This window comes from Zootoca vivipara, chromosome 12 (assembly GCF_963506605.1).
Source record: "Zootoca vivipara chromosome 12, rZooViv1.1, whole genome shotgun sequence".
NCBI classification, from domain to species: domain Eukaryota; kingdom Metazoa; phylum Chordata; class Lepidosauria; order Squamata; family Lacertidae; genus Zootoca; species Zootoca vivipara.
Window position 1 is genome coordinate 32722919 of NC_083287.1, and position 24817 is coordinate 32747735.

General features: G+C 41.7%; 1 pseudogene; it reads left to right on the forward strand.

Moving 5' to 3' along the window:
* The first annotated feature begins 1581 nt into the window (after positions 1 to 1581).
* On the forward strand, positions 1582 to 24781 carry LOC118091838 (protein lifeguard 1-like; annotated as a pseudogene).
* Positions 24782 to 24817: the final 36 nt, after the last annotated feature.

Here is a 24817-nt window from a genome sequence, read left to right on the forward strand (position 1 = left end):
TTGGATTTCCTTCTCTTTTAGTATTTCTGACCATGGGATATCACCCAGTAGTTCCTTAAACTTTTTGAAATCAGCCTTCTTAAAGTCCTGAGTGCAAGTCTGACTACACTCAGCTTTCCATTGCCTCTGTATAATGAAACCTATGATTACTTCCTCTCAAGGTTCCCAGTACTTCTACTTCATCAATCACTGGTGGTAAGGACCTGTTACTTCTTCCACCTTCTGGGACATCAAATTATCAGTGAGACAGTTGAGGAACTTGTCGGACTGTACAACAGGTATCGGGGAAGTTGAAGTATCCCATGACCACTATATCTCTCCTTTTTTGAATGTTTGGTAATCTACTCTATCATCCAAGTCTTCAGTCGGGCCTGGAGTTCTATAGCAGACACACACAGTAAGGTCACTGGTGTTCTATCATTTTCCCCCCTTATACTCTCAATCTGCCTTCCATGTTCCAAGTTATGTTCCCTTTCCTTTTGGTCTATTCCTTTTGAATAGGTTATACCCTTCAATTTCTACATTCCAGTCATGAGTCTCATCCCACCAGCTTTCCATATTGCCTGCTAGATCCTGTATTAAGAGCTCAAATTTGCCTTGCTTGTTTCCCATACTCTTTACATTCATGTAGAGACAACTGAAAAAATAGAGACAGTTTCCCCACTTCAATGCCTACTGTAAACTGCCTTAGAGCTCATTTGGATGAGGGGGATGCTGGAAAATGTTTTGAATTTTTAAAAAATGAATTAACATTGGGTCACGGGTATGGCCATAGCAAGTGGTGAAAGGGGCCAGTCTTGTCCCCATCTCATTTATTCTTGTGCTACCCTCTTGAGCTCCCTTTTGCCAACTGTCACTTTTAGAATTCTGTTTCTTGAAACTTCTAGATGCCATGTTGCCATAGTTTCCTTACTGAGTTATCACAGAGTATTAGTTTATATATTTGGTAGGTAATGCTGCCCTACCTTTTAATAGTGGCAGTCCATTAAAACAGAGGTTTTCAACCTTTTTGAGTCCACGGCTTCCTTGACCAACTACATTATTTCTGCGGCACCCCTGTGGGGCTCAGGAGCCCAGTATGTCACCCCTTGCCTGCAGAGCTTTTTTCTTCCCTTTTGTTCATTGTTAGAAAGTAAACTACTTAACAGTAGTGGTACCTTTACCTCTAGTGACAAGTTGCCATATTTTGTATCAGTCTCTTCTCTAACTATTTGGATTCAGATTTAGATAAGTTTTAGATAACAAGGAAGGATATTCCCTGGAGAGCCATTTTAGATCAGTTTTAATGCAGGGGCTCCATAGGAAATGCTAAAAAACTAATAATAATAATAATAATAATAATAATAATAATAATAATTTATTATTTATACCCCGCTCATCTGGCCAGGTTCCCCCAGCCACTCTGGGGGAACTATAGAAATATAGTTCTATGGAACTATTTATATAAATAGAGAACATATTTTTAACTTGATAAAAAGTTTTATTCTTCATTACCTTAATCCCTTAGCTTCAGAAGTCCTCTGAACGAGAAGTGGTTACACCAGGCTATTGCGCAAGGGTGTTAGGATCCAAAGTGCAAAAATGGGTAAGTCTCCTAATAGTAGTGATAAGGGAAATATGCAAGAAAGTCTGGAGGAGATGACTGAGTCCCTCCCATTTAGCAATGTTTCTGGGAAATCTTCATAGATGTCATAGCCAGTCTCTGCGGACATGGGGGTTACAAGAGCATGAGCCCAAGATCTTGTGAGATCTGGATTTCCAGCCCTTACGAGATTTGACAGTGAGGTTTGTGGGACTGGGTGCCTATAGATGGCTTACCCCAAATCAGTTTGGCTGCATTTTGTGCAGGCAGGTGATGAAGCCTACCCTCCTTTGTTTCAGGATTATCTCAGTTTATAGAAAAGCCAGGAATGATTTTTTTCATGCTGTCCAGATTGACTTGGGGATGTTTCCCCCCCCCCCCATCTTCCTTGGAGTATCTCCTTTAGAACAAGATATAAGTAGTGCCTAGATTCTGTAGTCTTATTTTTTGTCACAACTTCTTTTATATATATATATATATATATATATATATATATATATATATATATATATACACACACACACACACACACACACACACACACATATATATATATATATATATATATATATATATATATATATATATATATATATACTGTATATTCCTGCGTATAAGACTTCTTTTTAACCCAGGAAAATCTTCTCAAAAGTTGGGGGTCGTCTTATACACCGGGTCGTATTTCTTATATGGCGAGTATATCCCAAACTCTATATTTTAACTGGAAAAGTTGGGGGTCGTCTTATACACCCAGTCGTCTTATACGCCGGAATATACGGTATATATATATATATTTGTGTGTAGAAGACTGTGACCCATTAAGAGAAAGGGAGGCTCTTTTAATAACTTGCTATACACCCTTGGGCTGTGGAAGCACCTATAAACAGGATCATATGGGCTGAGTTCCAGACTGCCCTACAGATTTTGAGCAGCTGTGGGAGCAGGATCTGACTTGGCTGAACCATGACATCCAATACAGCCTGAGGGCAAACACAGCATGGAAAGCTGGGTTAGTTCCTTGAGAGGTGAACAGCTTTGATAGCCGGCTATCTTCCCACTACTATCCCAATACCTGTCTGCAAAGTATTGTCATGAAAGGAGTAGGAGTCTTATATATAGTGTTATGGGCAGATGGGCTGACCTGGAATATTTGAGGCATATATCAGGAACTGAGGATAGACTCTAGGTCAGGCACCCCCAAATTCAGCCCTCCAGCTGTTTTGGGACTACAGTTCCCATCATCCCTGACTATTGGTCCTGTTAGCTAGGGATGATGGGAGTTGTAGTCCCAAAACAGCTAGAGGGTCAAGTTTGGGGGTGCCTGCTCTAGGTGACGAGCCCTATGGACCTAAATGCACACAGGGCTTGCTTGTAGACACTTTCAGGCTGCAGGGAGTGGTGTTTGTGGTTGAGCTTTTTGATAGGCAGGCACATTCAAATGGTCAGGTAAGAAATAAATATCAGGAACCTGGCCCTTTGTTCTTGCCTGATCAACAAGGAAGTACTTCTAGCCACTGTTCTCTAGGTTCATAGTTGGTTTATTCAACAAAGTCCTCTAGGTGGTCCACAAAAAATAAAAGAGTGCACTAAAAATGAAGGATATGATATGTTTTGTTCAACAGTATTTTCCTGTAGTTTCTTTTATGGTAGTCCTCTCAGTGGGGCTGGTATTTTAACAATAATATAAAGGAAAGTTGTCACCCCCTCCATCACCACTTCGTTCTAAAGCAGGTGAGGAATTTGTGACCCTCCGGACATTGTTGGACTCTAACACCCAGCCAAAATGGCCAATGGGAGTCAAACATCTGGAAGGCCACATATTTCCCGGTGCTTTTCTACAGGTTTCTTCTGTTTTTTAAGACTATCATCCTCAACACATTTATTAGAGAACAAGACCCATTGAATTAAAAGTCAATGAGCTTGGCATTGTGCTTCACCTGCAAAAACCACTGACTAAAAGGTTTCTTGATATTAATCTGAAGGTGTAACTCGAATATATTTACCCAAGATGGAGAATAATCTACCAGTTAGCATTTTGTGGAGACATATTATGCCTCAAATACCAACATTCTGGTGAAGATTCTCCACAAGGTACAAACTCAGTAATACTGCTTGCAGAGACAGAACCTCCACCTTCTAGTAATCAGGAAAGGACTGTTGAAGAACCTCCCCCTGTTCTCGAGGAGCATCCAACAAAAGTAAGAAGAGCAAAATCATCTCGGTCACAACACAGGCGTCCAAGAGGTACACGGTCATCACAAAGAAGACGGCGAGCCATGACATCCATTGATGAAGAAGGTCCATTTTCTGACAGAGCTGTCTGCACACGTAAGTGACAACAGTTTCTGTCCAAGGGCTTACGATGAGAGAGTACAGGAAGGAGCGCAAAGTAATTGCTTGCATTGTTGTTCAGGCACAGAATATATGTAGATCTAATAATAGATCCCTTTTGCTTTTCTCCCCTTTAGATTAGAATTGGCATTCTAAGGTAATAGACATTTCAATAATAGATTCTGGTAAACTTAACTGAACAATTAAAAATAAAATAAAATATATTCCTTCCAGTAGCACCTTAGAGAGTTTGTTATTGGTACAAGCTTTCATGTGCATGCACACTTCTTCAGATACACTGAAACAGAAGTCATCAGACCCTAATATATAGTGAGAGGTGGGGAGGGGTATTACTCAGAAGGGTGGTGGGAATGGGTGATTGGCTGATAGGTGTGGTAAACCGGTTGACGACTGTTATCGACTGCAATTGGTCTTGCAGGAAAAAGCAAGGGGTGAGATGGCTAAAAATAGCTTTATCATGTATAATGAGATAAGAATCCAATGTCTCTATTCAGACCAGGTCTCTCCACGGTTTTAAGTTTGGTAATAAGTTGCAATTTAGCAACTTCTCTTTCCAGAATATTTCTGAAATTCTTTTGTAATATGACAACTACTTTGAGATCTTGTATAGAATGTCCTGGGAGATTGAAGTGTTCTCCTACTGGTTTCTCTGTCTTGTGATTCCTGATGTCAGATTTATGTCCATTTATCCTTTGGCATAGGGTTTGGCCTGTTTGTCCAATATAGAGAGCTGAAGGGCACTGTTGGCATTTGATGACATATACAATGTTAGCAGAAGAGCAATTAAATAGTCCTGAGATGGTATGTTTGATGTTGTTGGGGCCAGTAATGGTGTTGTCCAGGTGTATGTGGCAGCAAAGTTGGCATCTGGGTTTATTGCAGGCTCCAGTACCAGTGTCCATGTTAAGTCTGGTTGTTGTATTATTGTGGGTGACAAGTTGTTTAAGATTGGGTGGCTGTCTGTAGGTAATGAAAGGTCTTCCTCCCAGAGCTTGAGAAAGAGAACTGTCATTGTCTAGGAGAGGTTGTAGGTCTCTGATGATGTGTTGAACTGTTTTAACTTGGGAGTTGTATGTGATTACTAGTGGTGTTCTGTTATTTTCTTTTTTGGGTCTGTCTTGCTGCAAGTTATCTCTGGGTATCAGTCTGGCTCTATTGATCTGTTGTTTAACTTCATCAGGCAGATATTTTCGTTCTAAAAAGGTTTGCTGTAGATCTCTTAGGTGAGAGTCTCTGTCTGTAGAGTTGGAACAGATGCGGCTGTAACGTAGGGCCTGGCTATATACAATGGATTGTTTGGGAAGTTTGGGATGGTAGCTAGAACCATGTAGATATGTTTGTCAGTCTGTTGGTTTACGGTATAAGGTTGTGTCTATAGGCCAACCTGTATTATTATAGTACTGTCCAAAAATGTATTTCTTGCATAGATTGGTTCATTGTTAGGTTGATGGTGGGGTGAAAGTCATTGAATGTCTGGTGGAAGGTGTCCAGGGTCTGTTGACCATGTGTCCAGATAATAAAAATATCGTCAATGTATTGCAGGTATAAGGGAGGTTTGAGTGGGTAGGAGTTTAGGAAACGTTGTTCTAAATCTGCCATGAAGATGTTGCCATACTGTGGGGCCCATTGCTGTGCTGCTGAACTGGAGGAACAGGTCATCACCAGATTTGAAGTTGTTGTGGGTAAGGACAAAATGGCAGAGTTTGGTAGCACAGTCCGCTGCAATTTTATCTGAAATGGTGTTCCTTATAGCTTGAAAACCAGGGGTAGGCAACCTAAGGCCCGTGGGCCGGGTGTGGCCCAGTCGCCTTCTCAATCCGGCCCACGGATGGTTTAGGAATCAGCTTCTTTTTACATGAGTGGAATGAGTGGAATAAATGCATCTCTGGGTTATTTGTGGGGCCTACCTGGTGTTTTTACATTAGTAGAATGTGTGCTTTTATTTAAAATGTGTCTCTGGGTTCTTTGTGGGGCATAGGAATTTGTTAATTCCCCTCCCCCCAGATATAGTCCAGCCCACCACAAGGTCTGAGGGACGGTGGACCGGCCCACGGCTGAAAAAGGTTGCTGACCCCTGTTGTAAACCATCATTGTGCGGGATGTTGGTATACAGAGATTCCACATCCATAGTGACTAGTATAGCATTGTTAGGAAGATTATTCAAAGATTGTATTTTCAATTTACAATTAAAAAACAATAAGGATGCTAAACTGCAGTAATATGTTAGAAATGGAAAGGATTAGGCCCATTAAAATACGTAGGAGATTCTTAAACAGATAACAGATCCGTGTAGTTTTTTATTGTACTGGAAAAATATTTTGAATTTTATTATTTCAATGCAATTTGCCTAATGGAAATTTTAGATGAAAATTTGACTTGAAGTGGTCAAGGCCAATGGCTGGTACAATATAGTTGATGCTGAGGAACCGATTCTTTTGGAATAGATTTTTTTAAAGGTAATAACAGTCGTGCTAACCCCTGATCTGCACTGGATTAGGATAAGGTAGAACTCTGCATCATTCTGCTTTAGTTGAGATTCCTGCATTGCATGGGGTTGGACTAGATGACCCACAGGATCCCTGCCAACTCTACAATTCTATGATAAGCCCCCCAAGACAGGGTGTTATAGGAACGGTTGGTTGAGCTACTGCATCTAAAGCCAGTCCAATTCCCAGAAAGGGGCCTTATTTGCATCCTGCAAAAGTAGGCAATCACTGCCCCCTCCCACCCTTTTCCATTCTAGCTGGCACAAGTGGCAATACTTTGGATGCAGCTGTTGATCTGTCATGATGCTCTGCCTTGCTGGTCCTGGCTGTGATTTTGGATTGCTCTCTTTAATACAATATATTTGTATGGGACAGCTGCATATTCCTGCATTGCAAGAGGTTGGGTTAGATTATCCTCAGGATCCCTGCCAACTCTACAATTCTATGATTCTATGATACTGGCAATATACAGTATATAATGTATTCTCCGTTTGGATGAGGTGAGGATGAAAGGTGGTGGCACAACAGGAAACATTTGATCCTCTCTGTTCAAGAGCACTACCACATATATGTAAAAGTGTCTTACATATGGAGAATTACAGATGCACTCTATCTGTTGCAATAGGTAGGAAGGGCTTGAGTCCATCTTCAGCACATTGGTAGTTAATCCTGGGTTTCACTGCTACTTTTAGTTGTAACTGTTGCCCATTCATAAATGATTAATACTGCATGTATAATTCCAGATGGATACAGACTCCTTAACTTAGTAAAATACACAGTATGTGTAGCTTTGGTCTCCTTGGAGTAGTGTTTTTAATATCTGGGATTTTAAAAAACCTCAATAAATACTTGTTTTGGAGTTTTGAAAATCCTTCAGATGCATATTGAGAAGCAATGGAAAAGCATGCAAATGTTAATAAAATATTTAACCCATTAAAATAGCTCCATTGTCTTCTGCCCCCCCCCCCCAAGATCAAGCAAAACACTACTCAAGTAAAACAATAGAAATACTTAACTAACTGACCAATCACGTAGGTTCTGCCCCCCCCCCCGCAAAAAAATCAAAGTCTAACAAAAATCCTGGCTACACCCATGGATTACCGTAATCTATTCTTCTCCTCACCCCATATAATCTGTACCATTTCCCTAGTTTTCTACAGGAAATTATATCTTATGTCTACACTTCAGCTGGGGTTGACCCTTGGTATAATTTGCACGTTCGTCTACTGGTAAGTATATCTTAGTAATCACACTTTCGATTAATTTCAGTCGAAACATGGTGAGCTGCATGTTTGTTCTATTGTGGCAAAACTTGGTATCGTAACCACTGCTTGGACTAGGGTGAGGGGGATGTATTCCATACCTTTTATGATGCCCCCACCTATTATGTTAAGAGGCTACATGGCAGCCATGATTTTACCCTCTACTTCTGTCCCATCTCACCTCACCCAGCATAGCTGTCAACCCCCATATTTGAAGATAAGGAATCCTATGGGGCTGTCAACTCCCGGATATGAAAGTAAGGGTGCTGAATAAGGGAATTTCCCGCAAAAAAGGGAAAGTTGACAGCACTGTCACCCAGCTGCCTGGATCTGTTTGTCATATCTTTCTGTGACTACAAGCCTGGCTGAGGAGGGCAGCCTGCTCTCTGGTTGTGTATTATTTTGTTTGGCTGGCTGTCTAGATCCATCCATGTTTAGTTCTTGACTTACAGGGGAGCTAGAGGGGTTTGGCTAATTTGGCTAAAGGGCTGAACTTGTGGATTTCATAAAGCCCCTCCCCCCCTTTGTTCTCTTGCACTGTGGTTAACCAATAAAGTGTTGTGGCAGGGTTTTTTTTTATTAACAGGGATATTTACAGGAATTACTGCTTTCTGTGAAGAAAACAGTGTATCAGTCTTCTAATAAAATATATTGTTATGAATTGTGGGTGCCAAAATTCCCAAGTCTAATAAGTGTTATGATATAATCAGTGCTTGGAGTGTTAAAGTTGCCAGACACTGGATTAATAAAATCTTTTTTTTAAAAAAGGCCAAACTACCTTCCCAAGTTCAGGAAATTGCCTGGGAGATGAGCAATTAACCAAAATCAAAGGGAAGGTAATGAGCCATTAAGAATGCCATTAGGAAGGCAAAGGCTGTGCCAGATGGTAAGGCCCTCCCTCTGCTCAGACTTCATTTTGAAATGCAATAGCGAGTAGAGTTTAGGATTGGAGTGGGCTGAAATTTGACCTAGGAGAGAAAAAATGCAGTCTGTTAAACACAGCAAGCTGCTCAGAGTTAGAGCCATGGCTGGGGTTTGTTTGAATACAAGGCTGCTGCACTTATGGGAAAAGCAAGAACCTTTTGCAGTGCTAATGCTGGGAACCCCTCTATCATAGGCTCAGACTGCATATGTGTGTAAATAAATCCTATATCATAAAGACACCATAGTCTCCGTTCTGCCTCATTTCCAAAAGGAAACATGGACCCTGGGTAAAGTGTGCTAAGAACCCCTAGAATCTCACACTACTGTGGAGATTGGGGTGGCACGTAACCCTATATTAGTGCTGAGTGTCTCTAGCCATAACATCCCACAAAAAGAAAATGTGTATCATTCAGCCTCCCCCTGATTTCCAGGGAAGCAGCTGCCTCAGCTGGTGGAAGCCCCCAAGGCTACATCCTCGCAGGCATTCCTCTCATCTCTGCCACCTCAGTCAGAGAAGCACTTCCTGCTTTGCCTCAAGCAGTCAAACGGGATGTGCCGTCCCTGAGCCCAGGTCAGGAGAGCTATGTATTGAAAACCTACAACCTTTCATAGGAATTAATGCCTATGGAATAGTCACATTGAAAGGACAACCATTTAGACCAGGCATAGGCAAACCTGGCCCTCCAGATGTTTTGGGACTACAACTCCCATCATCCCTGATCACTGGTCCTGTTAGCTAGGGACGATGGGAGTTGTAGTCCAAAAACATATGGAGAGCTGAGTTTGCCTATGCCTGATTTAGACTATAATATCATTGAATAAGGTTGCTTCTAATTTGATATATGTCTTTCTTCTGTTTTAGCTTTGTTTTAAATGCTGTTTTAAAGGCTGTTATGAAATATCATGAGTGTGGGAATTGTGTGTTAGAATAAATAATAAATAAACTACCAGTTCTCTGCATTGGGATCCTTTCTGTAACTGCTTTTTGCTTGGTTTTTTGGCCAGGAGCTACCTTAAAATATGGGTACGAAGACGTCCATGGTTTTGTTATACCATGTTGTAAGTATAGTACATGTAGCTGCCAATTAAATCAAATCTAATAGCTTAATAATTACAATAGAGTATATTATTTTTTTTACAGACATGTTTTATAAAATCAGTGTATGTAAACCAGGAAAAATGTTATTTGTAGTATCAATTATGTGTGCAAACAGATTGAACATCTATGTACATCAACATGGTTTCAAGAAAATATGCAGTTTTAAGTTAATTTATCTTGTAACTTAATCTAAGCTCTTCAGTAGCAATTAGAGCATTTTACCATGCAAAACTGCAACATTTGCTTTTGTTTTGTTTTTAGACCATTAATCATGTTGCTGGCTATTACAATAGCCTGCTGTGATCAAGCCCGCAGGCGATTCCCACTGGACGTCATTATGTTGTTAATATTTGTAAGTATTTTTTGAAGGCAGTGTTCTGTTTAGGGCAGTGTTCTTAAACCTTGGATTCCCATAAGTTAATAGACTACAGCTCCCATCACCCCCAGCCAGTTTAGTAAATGGCCAGGGATTATGGCAGTTGTAGTCTAACAATGTTTTGTTGTTTGAATTTGGTAAATGGGAAAATAATAGATATGGTAAATAATAAAAAGGAGAAATCCCTGGATGGGAAGATCCAGGTTTGGGGCAAGTACTTTTCGGTAAGAGCCCCAGCAGAGATTTAAAATCACAAAATATAAAGCAAAGTATAGTGTGGGAATATAGGCTTTTAGACCTTTAAAATATCCCCTTTCAAAGTTCAATCCTTCCCTTAGCACAGAAAGCAACCACACATTTGGTAAGTTAAAAATGGTTCACTTTCAAACTTTTCAAAAGTCGGAATCGTGTGCTTTTTCATGCACTGTTCAGAAAAGACAGGTAGTAAAACTTAGATTCTAAAGTGGTAAATATTTCTAAGTGATTTGTATAGAAACACGAAACATTGCTTGCTTAAGTTTTGCAGTCTAAGCTTGGAGCATTTAGCTTAGACATCCTTACTGGTAGCGTTCACACGGTTAAATGGGAAGAACAAAGGCATGATAGCTGTTCCTCCCAAGGTAAGGGAGAAGGACCTAGCTAAGCCTGGCAGGACAACTTACTCTATGGTCTCGACCCCTTCATTAATTAAGCCTGTTGGTTATATGAAAGTCCCACATACCTAGGGACTCAAGGTCAAAGAACTCTGGTTTATTGTACAAATTGTAACATTGTTGCCCCAGACAGGCTTTCTCTCAACCTGTTACATGTTGTGCAATCTAGAATCTGGTTTACCAAGAAGAAGGTAGGAAGTATGATGTAAGAGAGGAAGCACAAGTTTATTATGCACACTTTATATGCAGCTTTGTCCAGCTTTCTAGGACAAAGTTCATCAAAATGGTGCCCATGGGTGCCCAGGTGCCCACACGTGCCTCCTATGGCACCCTTGAAAAGTCTCTGCAAATGTTCCCTTAAAAAATCCACAAAGCATGAGGGAGCGTCTCTTCGTAAATGTGGTGGTGACTGATGTGTCTTTTCCCCATTGATAGGGGAGGACTTCTGGGTGAGGCTTGTCTGCACCATTTTGTCGGTCTATCTGTTTTTCTACTCTTTTCAGATATAATGGCTACCTTTTGCTATGCTATGCACTGCACCATAGCCATTTTGTGACTGGCACCCCCACATCATTTTCTCAAATTTCTAAACATGCCCATTGGCTCAAAAAGTTTGGAAAGCTCTGGGCTAGAGTCATATTGCAGCCCAGCTGTTCCACTGCAATGGGCTGTAAAACTGTGATTCTCTGTTGGGAATTAGGATGCATCCAAGTCAATTGTGTTCCTTCTAGTGCTCAAAGGCAGGAGTCATTGTTACTCCAAAGGAGAATGTCCAGACCTCCTCCCTTGAAGTATCAGTTTTGTTTTCTGCCGTCACTCAAAGCAGCCCATCCCAGCATTCCCTGTTCCCTTGGCTACTGCTTCTAATGCAGGGTGGTTCAACTTCTCAGACCAAGTGGGCTGCAAGAGTACTTCAACACAACCCATGGGCCACACACTGAATTAAATTTCCACATCGTAAATTAAAGTGCTTGCAATATAGTTAATATTATTTAATATACACAATTAATATATTTATTTGGACTATCCTGATCTGAAGTGGTTTTTGCCTTTCAACTTGTGTTATTTCCTCAGGGCCTGCCAGTTTAAACAGCATCTTCTATTGGTGCTCTCCCATTTGGTGTTCTTATTGTTAAGTTTGTTTTTATTAAAGGAAAATAAGAAAAAAAGGGGGAAAGTCTGTTTGTTTTTCAGCTGTTTGCTTACCTTTTCCATCTGTTTTTCTCTGTCTCTCATTTCTGCCTTCCATAGTAAGCATAATTAGGTAATAAGTCAAATGCCTTTTAAAAAAGGAAACACTGCCTTTTCTTCTAAAGCAGTGTGTCTCCCTCCCCGGCCTCCTGCTCTGTGAGCATGATAGTGTACAGTGCCAGAGTGAAAAACAGATGTTTTCAGTTGGCTGCCTCTCATCCACTTGGTGTGCATGATCATGGCTGTCAATTTTAGTCCAAAAGTAACATTGCCAGACACAGCCTAAATTGTCCTGCTGTAGCAAAAGAGGTGCAGGCAGGAGAAGGCAGAGGTTCCAGACTCCCAGAGGCCTGGTCACATCTCCACAGTGACTGTTGCAGTGCCAGCTTTGGATCTGGTGTGCAAAAGACCTGGGTAGATGGGCAAACCAGAGTCTGCAGCTGGACTCCACAGAACACTAGTTATTAGTTTCCACCAGACATTAGCAGGACAGAGGTATTAGGAGGGTTTATCGGAAGAGGAAGAGGGGCTTGAACCAGTTCTTGCATCTTCCTTGGGACAGATTTTTGGGGGTTTGATGAATCACTACCCCAAGACCAATGCATTGATACTGGGCACCACTGAGGCTCTTGGGCTTGGCGATTAGAAGGTTGGCAGTTCGAATCCCCATGATGGGGTGAGGTCCCGTTGCTCTATCCCAGCTCCTGCCAACCTAGCAGTTCGAAAGCATGCCAGTGCAAGTAGATAAATAGGTACCACTGTGCTAGGTGCTAGGAAGGTAAACAGTGTTTCCATGCACTCTGGTTTCCGTCATGGTGTTCCGTTGTGCCAGAAGCAGTTGAGTCATGTGGCCCCATGACCCAGAAAGCTGTCTGTGGACAAATGCCAGCTCCCTTGGCCTGAAAGTGAGATGAGCATCACAACCCCATCATCACCTTTGACTAGACTTAACCATCCCGGGGTCCTTTTACCTTTACTGGGCATCAACTTTCTACCTCTACTCTGTTAAGCTTGATGCACATATACTTAAACAGAAGAAGCTTTGCTTTCTAATCTGTCAGCTAAACTTGCTGTTTCATCAGCCTGCCATTCAGAATGCATCTGCATTAAAGCCAAAGTAGTCCCACATGGCAAAGTCAGTTGTTTCCCAAGGGAGCCCTGAATTTAAGTTGTACCGCAGTGGCTCATATGAATTCTTACCCTGTTGCTAAAGGTCAAACACAAATTTGGGCTTCCCCTTCCCAATTGAAACTAGCCAGACTTCATTATATACAATTTGCAGATTGACAACCTATTGTATCCATCAGGATATTGAGGATGGATAATGAAGGGTCAGATTTAGAGGAATTTATTTCAGCAATATTGTTTAATGAAGCTCATTTTTGCCCTTGCCTCTCCTATTTTTAATCAGGAGTTCATAGAATTGTAGAGTTGGAAGGGACCCTGAGGATTATCTAGTCCAATCCCCTGCCAGGAATGTGCAGCTGTCCCATACAGGGATCATACTTGCCACCTTGGTGTTATCAGCACCATGCTCTAACCAGCTGAGCCCAGTTCATGGGTTTAAGGAACATCCAGAATTTGGACCTTTAGTAGGGCTTAATTCTCTATTAAAAAAAAATAATGTAACGTGACTTAAGATTTGCACAGGATGATAGATACAAACTTAGATGCTATTCTGTTTTTCTGCCAACAGATTGGCAGTTCAGTAATAAATGTAATGTATACTTTAAATGTAATATAATTTTACTTTTATTCCTTTCTTTGACAGGTAGTCCTTTTGGAGAGTTTTTGAAGACTTTTTAAAAAATAGAATCCAGGACAGGAAGGTGCTTCTTTCTATGTATCCTAATTAAGGGGGAGAAGAATCCTCCCACTTTTTGCTAGTCCCTTCAGTCCCTTTACGCAGCAGTTTAAATGTTGAGATTGCTGGTGCTGCACAGATTCCTGCAGTGCACAAAAGTTTGAGAAGTTTTCTTTCACCTAGCTGGAGATGCTTCTTTCACAGATAACTTGACGATTTCATAGTATTCAGGCAGGTTGTTACCCAAATTAATTGGTGTAAATTATGAATGTTATCTCACCTCTGATTGCAGGATAGTGAGCACATAAATCTATTCCAGCAGTCAGATTTCAGGTACATAGCCAGGAAACTTTAGGGTGTTTACTTAATTTTCTTTGTTGTTTAAGTGAGCAAACACATGGAAAGCATCAAGACAGTAGTAGAAGCTCTCCTTAGCTTCTGTGGATCCTACGGAAGCATATAGTCTTTTCGCCAATGGCAGAAGCTTCACAGGGCTTCTGTAACGAAAAAAGGTCCTCCCTCTCTAATACTAAAAATGCGCCACAGGAATCCAGGGGTGAAACCACCACCCCCCACTTCTCCTGCCGCCTTAAAATAAACCCCTGTTACTTGGGTTCCTTAGTAAAGAGAGTCTTCCAGCTTACGTGGCCTGGTATCTTGATAAACTCTAGGCTGTTTGACGGAATAACCTCCTGCCTACAGTAAAGGGTCTCACTCAGTTTGATTCCCCACTGCAAAGGTTTGCCCTTTCCACTCTGGCAACTTTGTGGCACCCCAGGTTACCCTCCTAAGCCTCCTCAGTATAACTCTAGGACACAAACTGTCGCCTCTATCCCCGAGGTAAGTTTTGTCCTCTACTGAGCCACCACTTCTGTGAGTTTAGATACCCAGATGGAATAACTAAGCCAGGGGTCCCCAAACTACGGCCCCCGGGCCGGATGCGGCCCAATCGGCCGTCCAATCCGGCCCGCGACGACCCCCGCTGCCCGCTGCCGCCGCCCGCTCTCGCGGCGCGCGGCGCAGCAACGATCTAAAAAATCGGCAAAAAATCGCCGAAAATCCTTTGTGTGCATGCGTATGGGCCTCTCCCGACCCGGAAGAGGTCATTTCTGGTGCACTTCCGGGTCGGGGGAGGCCCATACGCATGCGCACAAGCGATTTTCGGCGATTTTTTCCCCGCCCGCGTGCGTGTGCGCATGCGCACGGGCGCGCACTCCCCCGCCCTCCGGCCCGCTGCGCGCGCACTCCCCTGCCCTCCGGCCCGCCGCACGGTAAGTCTGGGGACCCCTGAACTAAGCACATCCACTAACATTTAAGAAAGCTTTATTACTAGAGGTCTTTTAAACGCGTAATGGTTTCATGTGTACAGGCTCTTAGATCATATTCTTAGTTTCAATTAACAATGGCTAGATAATATAACTTAATTAAACTCTTCAGAACACTTTAAGATCTCCTACGCCTACCCACACTCTCCCTCGCTCCAACAACCCTCTCCTCCGAATTAACTGCCTCCCATTCCTTTTCAACTCCTGGCAGTCCCGCCCCTCAGGAATGGAATGTGTCATTTATCCAGGAGGTTGGGGTTTAACTCTCTGCACCCTGGAGTTCTTTTGCCCACCAGCCCAATCCGTCACAGCTTCCTTAGCCCTGGCTTCCAAAGGCAAATATAAGTAACACAAGTTCCTCCCATTTAAGCATTCAATTGCTCTTAAGGGTTTCTGCCAAAGCTGATTGCCTGCCTACTGTATTGATTAAGGTGCAGGTGAGTCACATTAACTTCTGTTTCTCTAACTATCGCAACAGGAACTCAACAGTATTTAGGTTACCCTGCACTGGGTTGCATCTAGGTTCTCTAACAAAGTATTGTGGTAAGATATTTGTCAGGTTCTATGCCCCTTTGACAGGGAAAAGTAAAAGCTGAGATGATGTTTTTGTCTTATTCACATTTAGCATTAGGCAGCACAGACAGATGCTTAGACAGATGCAAGTACAGATTCCAGGGGAGGAGAACTAGACAACTTCCTTTGGTGCGACATCATTTTCTGCTTTTGAGCAATAGGAGGAACGTAATCCCACTTGAGTGCATCCTAATTCCCAGTAAGAAACGCCTTTCAGAGAAGACGAACATTCCCTTCTAAAGATGTACTTAGAAGTAAATTACCTTTAAATCAGCTGGATTTAGTTCAAGGCTTCTGCAGATGGGATTGCCCTCTGGACTGGAAATTGCTCAGTCACTGTGCTACTGTATGAAGTTAACGGTAAGGTTAGTAGGAACCAAAGTAGTTTTATGAATTGGTGCATGGAATGAAGGGTTTCTCAGGAGCACCAATACAAAACTGAAACCTAAGATAACTTGGGATAAGTTATAGCAAAACCCGCACAGTTCCTTTGTATACTATTCAGTTTTGCGTGGCATCATTTTACAAAGTTGCTACAGCAACTATTACAATAACAACCTCATCCCCAGGTGGATCCCCCATTAAGTGTCTAGGTTTGTTGGTTGGGAAATAGCAAGGTAGGGGAATTCTGTACACTGAATTCTGTACACTATTGGAGAACCTCCTAGGCTGAATAAATGGAGAGGATGTTACGCAATAATAATAATAATAATGTGTTTCCACTTGCATATAATTATTTCTATTTTTTATTTTTAGACAATTTGTGAGGGTATGTTGCTTGGATCAATTGCAGCGTAAGTAGTTGATCAATAAATTGAATTGACTGTACTGGTGTAATAGGCATATCACATTTCACATTAACAATTATCTATCCTTGGCATTTAGTTTCTTTGATGCTGATGCAATTATGTGGTCAGTTGGTGCCTCTGCGACTGTGACACTTATACTTGCTGCTTTTACTCTTCAGAAAAAAGTAAGCAATCATTTCTTAACTGCCTTAACCTACTATTTGATAAATTAATCACTAATTCAGAATTAAAAATAGTTTTGCTCTGTCATTTGAAAAAAATACTGTTAGTGTGTGAATATATATTTTGGCATAATGAAAGATCAGTAACGCAAATTGACACTTAGGAACATATATCATTCTTGTCACTATGTATCAGTGGTCATTGAATTTATTTATTTTTTTGCCTACAGTCCAGATTAAAATAGTTGTGCTGGAATCAAGTAGAGGCTATGATGTTCCAAGAAATCCTAAAATAATTCTCCTTTTGATTCTTTATTCTGAAGTAAATTAATACCGATTTACAGCTGATTACTACACTACTAACAACAGCAAAACAGTGTATTGCACAAAAATTGAAAAATAGAAGCTCCCCTACTGTAACTGATTGGTTAAGGAAAACCTGAAAAACTATTTTAATAGTAAAACATAAATATGAGAGAAACGCTATACATAATAATAAAACAAATTTATTGGGAAGTGCTTTGTTTTTATATTTTTGGAACGGCACTGTAAATTATTTATTTTCTTTTAATCTGGTCACTGTACTTTAGTTTTTCTTTTCTTTTCCTTTGCTATACAGTACTGCTCCTTTTCTCCTTCATAAGCCATCTTGCATTCCTTTTTTAATTCTCTCACTATTTGTTTTATTTTTTCTTGACAAGCAAGCTTGTTTGATGCAAGCTTGGCTACATAGTGTGTGTGTGTGTGTGTGTGTGTGTGTGTGTGTGTGTATGTATGTATGTGTGGTGTGTGTGTGTGTGTGTGTGTGTGTGTAGTGCTTTTTAAAAAAATGTTTACGGTACTCTCATTTTCCTACTCATATTGAAATACTGCCCCTCAGTGTGGCCAAACTTAGATTCACAAAATGTTTAGGGGTATGCGTACCCCTGTATCCCCCCAGAAAATAGTGATGCTACTGTTGTACCTCCGCTTACTTATCCCTCCGGTTACGCAAACTTCGGGATACGTAAGCGGCAAACCCGGAAGTATATTTATGCGTTTTTGCCATGCATGTGTGCGCAGAAGTGCTCTACCACAGCGTGCACAGAAGCGGTCCCTCCAGTTGCAGAAACCTTGGGATCCGACAGGAGCTCTGGAACGGATCCCATCCGCAACTGGAGGTACCAGTGTAATTGTTTGTATGCCGCAGCATAGCTGCTTGTATGTGGTCTAAATGAGTTTATTACCATAATTGCTCCGTTAGTAAGATTTTGGATACATACATTCTTATCTTTATTAGAGTTATAGCTAATGCTCACATAGAATCATAACATTGTAGAGTTGGAAGGCTCTCTGAATATCATCTAGTCCAACCCCTCTGCAATGCAGAAATCTCAACAAAAGCATCCATGAGAGATGTCCTTCCAAACTCTGCTTAAAAACCTCCAATGAAGGAGAGTCTACCACCTCTCGTGGGAGCCTGTTCTACTGTTTAATTAGAAATATATTTGTGATGTTTAGTCGGAATCTCCTTTCTTGTAACTTGAATCCATTGGTTTGGGTCCTACCTCCAGAGCTGGACAAAACAAGTCGGAACCATCTTGCATATGACAGCCCTTTTAAGATATGTGAAGATGGCTATAATATCTCCTCTCAGTCTTCTCAACTACCCAACTCTCTTAAACGTTCCTCATACATTTAGGTTTCCAAACTCTTAGTCATCTTGGTCACCCTATTCTGCACATGTTCCAGCTTGCCAATATCCTTCTTAAATTGTGGAAAGGGAGTGTCAGAGGGTCGTCGCGGCTACTCTAGAGTAACTCTGCTTGAGTCCAGTTTGTCTTTAAAGACTTTTATTGTGCATAGTATTTACACTGCAGGGATAGCTTAACACATGACCTCTCAGCCTGAACCAGAATCCGGCAATGGCGTACATCTGTTCCTACGCCAGCAAAGTAGTCGGGGCACCCCAAAACGCCTCCCCCTTGACCTGCGTCACGGTGCTCTCCTTAACTCTTGCACCGGAAGGAGCAATGCCCTCTCAGCCTCCTCCTGGTCAAAGTGGTGTAATGGCTCTCCAGCATCCTGGAGCCCTTGCCTACATCTCTCCTCCCCTGAGCTTTCCCATCCTTCCGCATGCTGGCTGCTCTCTCCCTCCGAGTCTCTCCCTCCCCCCCTGGCTGCTTCAGACCCACTGCTGCTCCGTGCTTGGCGAGGTGGATGTTAGGATGATGGGGGCTGGCTCCCTGTAGGGAGTCACCCTTACATGGAGTAACACAGAAGGGGCCAGATTTCAGTTGTAAAAGAAAGATATAAAAAATTGCTTGGAGCTCATTTTTCTGTGGTTATCTGACCTTGTTGTGGTTCAGGAAATCAAATTTGACCAGATAATATGGTTCTCTGTATTTTGTATCTCATAACACTGAAAGGCTAGATGTAATTTTAAGTCGATTAGCTCTTAAAAGTAGTTTTCTGATTTACTGTATTATTATGTATGGCTACTTCATCTTATCTAAACACTGGCATATTAATAAATAGTAACCGTGTGTATGACATGTTAAAATTTGTTTTATTTCCCACAAGATTCTCCTCCTAAGTGGTAAAATTAAGATGTATTATTCAGATGATATATCCTTCTGGTAAAGCATCAACAGACTACTGAAACAGAGGGATTTTTCCGCTGTTGGAATGTTCTCCCTTATTTCATCCACTTTGTGTGTGTTTTTTCCATGCTGAAAGTTTTTTTTTTTTTACTGGGTTTTATAAACAAGAATAATGTTATACAGTATTGAGCTATACCTCTTGAGATACTTTGCAGGATAGCATAAGAAAATGTATTAACACCTGAAAATTCATTAGTGAATGTCTATTCTATGGGTTGGGTGGAGAACCTCCCCATTCACAAATTTCTGTTCTTATCATATCTGCATGGCAGGAAGTGCTCATACCTCTCTTCTTTTTCTTTAGTGTGACCTTACGATCACATCAGGAATACTGATAATTTTGTATTCCGTCATGATCCTTTATGGATGTCTTTGTGCTATCCTGCAATCAATGGTAAGTAAAACATTTTACTTTTTGAAGTAAATAACCCCTTTGCGTTTTATTGTCTGCATCCCCTCCAAGCTTGTTTCATTCCCCTCCTTCCTGGTATTGGTTCCCCTCTCACTGAAGTTTAAAGACGACTCAGGTACCTTAATTCTTGTGCGCTAGCCTTTCCCTCCGAATTATACTGCAACTGCTTTTGATTCCGCCCAATCAGGCTTTGTTTTTCCCTTGGAAGGGGGTCTCAGGTAGGATCTTGGTCCACATTGTGTCTGAATGTGAAAAATCGCAATCCTTTCTGGGGAAGTAGGCAGCTCTTCCCTCATTTATTTCCTACCTTCATCTGGAGGAATTCCCTTTCCGTCTCAGTTCTCCATTTCTGTGTTCATCACCCTCAGGCTGCTGCAGAGGGATAGCCTAACCTCTGCTGTCTATGCTCTGGTAACCTCTAGGTTAAGGTTACCAGATTTTTTTCAATGAATCGCGGGATACTTTTCAACTTCAATTGATTTTGTATGGGGACTGAGTTGTAAATCCGGAGACTGTCCACAGGAAACGGGGATGTCTGGTAACCTTACTCTAGGTTAGATTGCTGCAATGTGTTATACATAGGGCTGCCTCCAAAGACGGTTCAGAAACTTCAGCTACTGTAGTGTGTTAGCCAGGGAATTTGGGTGTCTCCTAGTTTGTATTTCTTGTGTTGGCTTGTCTTTGTTGAAGTTTTTTTGTAGAAGTCTTTTAGATGGTGTAGGCCTTTGGTTTGGAGGTTTTGTGCTGGAATAGTGGGTGATGAGCCCGGGGGGTGTGTGTGTTAGTGGGGCTGGGGACAGTTTGCCTACTTTTTTCTACCATGCACTGTATGAAACTGTATGCTGTTGTGGGGTATGCTGTTGTGGGGTGTTTTCAATGGTGTCTTTCTCCAAATGGACCCAATGTTTCGTCTTCTAAAATATATGGGATCATATTACTTCGTTGGCGATGTAATATGATTCTATGTTGGGGATTCCCCATCCAAAAACAGAAAGAGATGCTACCCAAATGACGCTGACATAAAAACCCCACATACACACTATGTATAAGAATGAAAGTTTACCACTTTTCTCTGCTCTTCCCTCCTTTTCTTCTTCCCCAGACTTATTATGAATAAAACGCTAATGTCTCACATCATATGTAACTGATATATAGAAAAGACCTTACAACCTGAGGAGAGACAATGTGCATACTTTTGTAAACCAAAAAATAAAATTAATTTTAAAAAAAATGGAAAAGAGAGGAAACGTTTAGCTGGTGCAGAGTTTGGCATCCTGGTTGTTCACTGAGGCAAGACAGTTTGAGCATATTACACCAATCCTGGCCTGACTGCACTGGCTGCTAATTAGCTATCAGCCCCAATTCAAAGTGCTGGTTTTGACCTTTAAAGTCTTAAATGGCTCTGGATTGCACTACCTCAAGGAATGCCTCTCCCCATATGAATGGACCCAGACCCTGTTATCATGTGAGGCCGTTCTTATGTGCCTTTTCCACAAGAGGTCCAGAGGATAGCAACATGAAAATGGGCCTTTTATGCAATGGTTCCTGTTTGTGGAATGCTCTCCCCAGCAAGGCTCACCTGGTGCCTTCATTATATATACAGTATTTAAGCACCAGGCAAAAACATTTATCTATAACCAAGCCTTTGGCTGATTAAGACTCTGTGGCCTTTTAAATGTGTTTGTGGGAGGGGGAGTTATTTGCTTGTTTTATTATGTACTTTGTGTTCACATTTTGTATTTTTATGTTGTGAACTACCCTGTGATCTTCAGTTGAAGGGTGGCATGTAGATGAATAAAGAACAACAACTTTTCTCACCTGTGTGCATTCCCCTCCCGCACTCCCTAATCTGGGTGGAGGTCAGGGCAGACTTAGTGCCATATTCAGCTTCTGATTTACATAGGGAAGATTGTGAAGCTCGATTGAATTACATTCAAGTGCGTGTGGCAGGTGTTGAACCGTGCCTCTGGAGTGGTGGAGGCAGTGGCTCGGCAGGGAGAACTGGCCTCTTAGCCCAGCTTGTCAGTGGAGTGGCTGCCTGAGTTGGTCTACAGCAGTGTCAGGCTATGCAACAGTCAGCTCAGTTGCTGGGGAAATCTACTTCAGCTATAAATGGGGCTGCTATTGTAGCTGGAATTGTGCAAAACACTGGGCGGCAGCAACAATGCCGTCGCCAGTTGGAAAGTGCAAGCCTACAGAGAATGCTTGCAACTCTCTCAGGGGACTGAAGACTGATCCCTGCGGGACTCCAAACAACAGAGGAGAGCAGAGGAAGGGCTTCTTCAGCGGAAAAGTTGAACGAGTGATTAGAGAGCTAGAAAGAGAGCCACTTGATGATAGAGCCACCGAGACCTAGGACATAAAGGGTGTTAAACAGAGGAAGGGGCTGGCTGTATCACAGGCACCAGAAATCAAGAAACGAGTAGGGAAAGTTGAATATGGCAATGAAATAACTACCTGCAATGTTTTGGTTTTGGTTCAGCTAAGGGCAGAGGATGGGGGGCTCTATTTCTGTGAAGGTCTGAGTTATTTCAGGGGCAATCTGTTAGGTGGTGAAAGCCTTGAGGGCAAAGACAAAAACTGCTAGGAGGGACCATATTTCTGCCATCCTTCCCCTCTTCACCCAGCAGTTTACAAGGTGAAGGATAGGTGGCTCCTGCCAAAGATCTGAACAGATTTCTTGCGGAATGCTGTTGAAATTAGCCCAAGGCCAAATGAAATTAGATGGAAGTTTCCTTCAGTCTCTAGTGAGGTTGAATGGCCCACTGGATAGGCCTGAAATGGTCTTTGCCCCAGGACAGAGAATCCATGCAGGAAACTATGTAGCAAGCACAGACACAGGGCCTGCCCAACCATGAGGAAAATCAAAAGCAGCCACTTTGTGCAGGAGTCCTATGGGGTGGTTCCCCTGCAGATGCGCTGCCCACCCCTGGCAGAGTTGCACAGCTGCTGCTGCAGATTCCTGTGAGATCTCACGAGAGTTCAGTAAAATCTCGCTGGAAGCTGCCGCAGCTGAATATCACCAGTAAGATTGTGTGTTTGCCTCAGGCAGCATATGCCTTCACTTGTTTGCCCTGATAGCCACCCACTTGCAAAATAATGGTGGCATCGGTACTCTTTGGAGTGCCCACTCTATACTTTGCTGTGTTCTGTGCCAGCCCTGACTTTCCAGAACCCTGGCATCTGCTGCTCCCAGCATTTTCCTATTTCACAGCAACAGTCTGAATACCAACGTGCTAATTGCTTTTCTTGGTTTTGCATACTGCTAACTGTAAACTCTGTATTTGCAGTGGTTACGAATAATACATGCTGCCGTTGGAACATTAATTTTTAGCATAGTAAGTCTTAAAGGAACTGAAGGCTGAATCGACTGAGATGCTCTGTATGTGAGAAACACAATCTTACTTTTAACTCATAGCATTAACTGACTGGGGTGGGGGTGGAGAAGCTATATTTGATTTTTCTATGAATCACTGAGTTGAAGACAAGACTCCGAGGACCATGGAGAAACTGGTCTGGTTCAGATTCTAAATCAGTTAAATTATAGGAAATGACCTGAGGTGGGCCTCATTCGTGTCTGCTCCTATTCTGTTCTCATTTGTTTATGAGAAGAGAGTGAAAGCTTTCACTTTAGACCAGAATGCAGTTCCCTATTATGTGTAAAAGCAGAGAACCAAAGTTTGTTCTATCCATGTTTGAAATTGAAGGCAAACTTTGGTCCTTGTTTAACTAGTGAGTAAAAGCCACAGTTCCAAATTCATATGTAACAAGGAAGCAGCGTTTGTTCTAAAGTGAAAACAGAATATTTCACTCTCTTCCCCCTCCTCTCATATGCAAAGTGGAGGGAAGGCAAAACATTCAAGCCTGATGCTTACTGAAGAATCTTTAATTGAAACCAGATCTTAAACACTTAATGCCAAAAGAAATTGTCTTGAGTTTCTAGAATGAAATGGATCCCTGTTTTGGAGGTACAATGATATCAGAGATATCCAAGATAAAAAGCCCAGTGAGCAAAAAGTTTCAGATTTTAAAACGTATGTATGGGTGGGATTTTACTTTCATGTTTATTGCAAACAGTATAATGGATACAAACTAAGTGAATCACATTTAGTTCCCATTAAAATCTTTACTAACTTGTCCTACTGGTTTCAACAGGACAGGTTCAATTAATTTATTCCAGGATCCAATCCTATATTATGAGCAAACACACTCTACATGCTAATTTCACTTTTAAAAAAATGCCAACAATGACTTCTGTAACTTGAAGTGGCTTCTGTTATTCCTAGATAAGACATTAATAAGGAGACCCATCTTTCCCATACAGGAAGATCAGAAACTGGCTAGAGGGATACATTGAGTAGTAGGTTAACAATGTGTATTATTCTGCTAGGTACAGTGGAACCTCGGTTTATGAACACCTCGGTTTATGAATTTTCGGTTTATGAACACCGCGGACCCATCTGGAACGGATTAATTCACTTTCCATTACTTTTAATGGGAAAGTTCGCTTCAGTTTATGAACACTTCAGTTTATGAACAGACTTCCGGAACCAATTACACCCATGTTTCAGTTTATGAACGCTTCAGTTTAAGTACTTCGCGGACCCGTCTGGAACGGATTAATCCACTTTCCATTACTTTCAATGGAAAAGTTCGCTTCAGTTTATGAACGGTTACTCCGTGGACCGTCTGGAACGGATTAATCCACTTTCCATTACTTTCAATGGGAAAGTTCGCTTCAGTTTATGAACACTTCAGTTTATGAACAGCCTTCCGGAACCAATTGTGTTCATAAACCGAGGTACCACTGTATTTGCTTTCAAAAGAGCCCTTATTTAGAATACAAAAATAAAAATGACAGCATACACTGACTTTTTTTTCTTTTTTAAAAAGTATCTGTTGGTGGACACACAACTAATGCTGGGAAAGAAGGACCAATACCGTCTGATGCCAAATGAGTATATTTTTGCAGTACTCAACATCTACATTGACATTTTTTCTTTCTTTTTATTTTTATTGCAATTTGTTGGTTGGAGAAAGTGAGCAGCACATGGTACACTGAATAAAGGGGATTGTGTAGAAGTAGCCTAAGAGTCTGAAGAGCATTGCTTGGGGGGGGGGTGTGCTCAAAATCCAGTCCCCCGATTCCCATCCTGAACAGCTGGT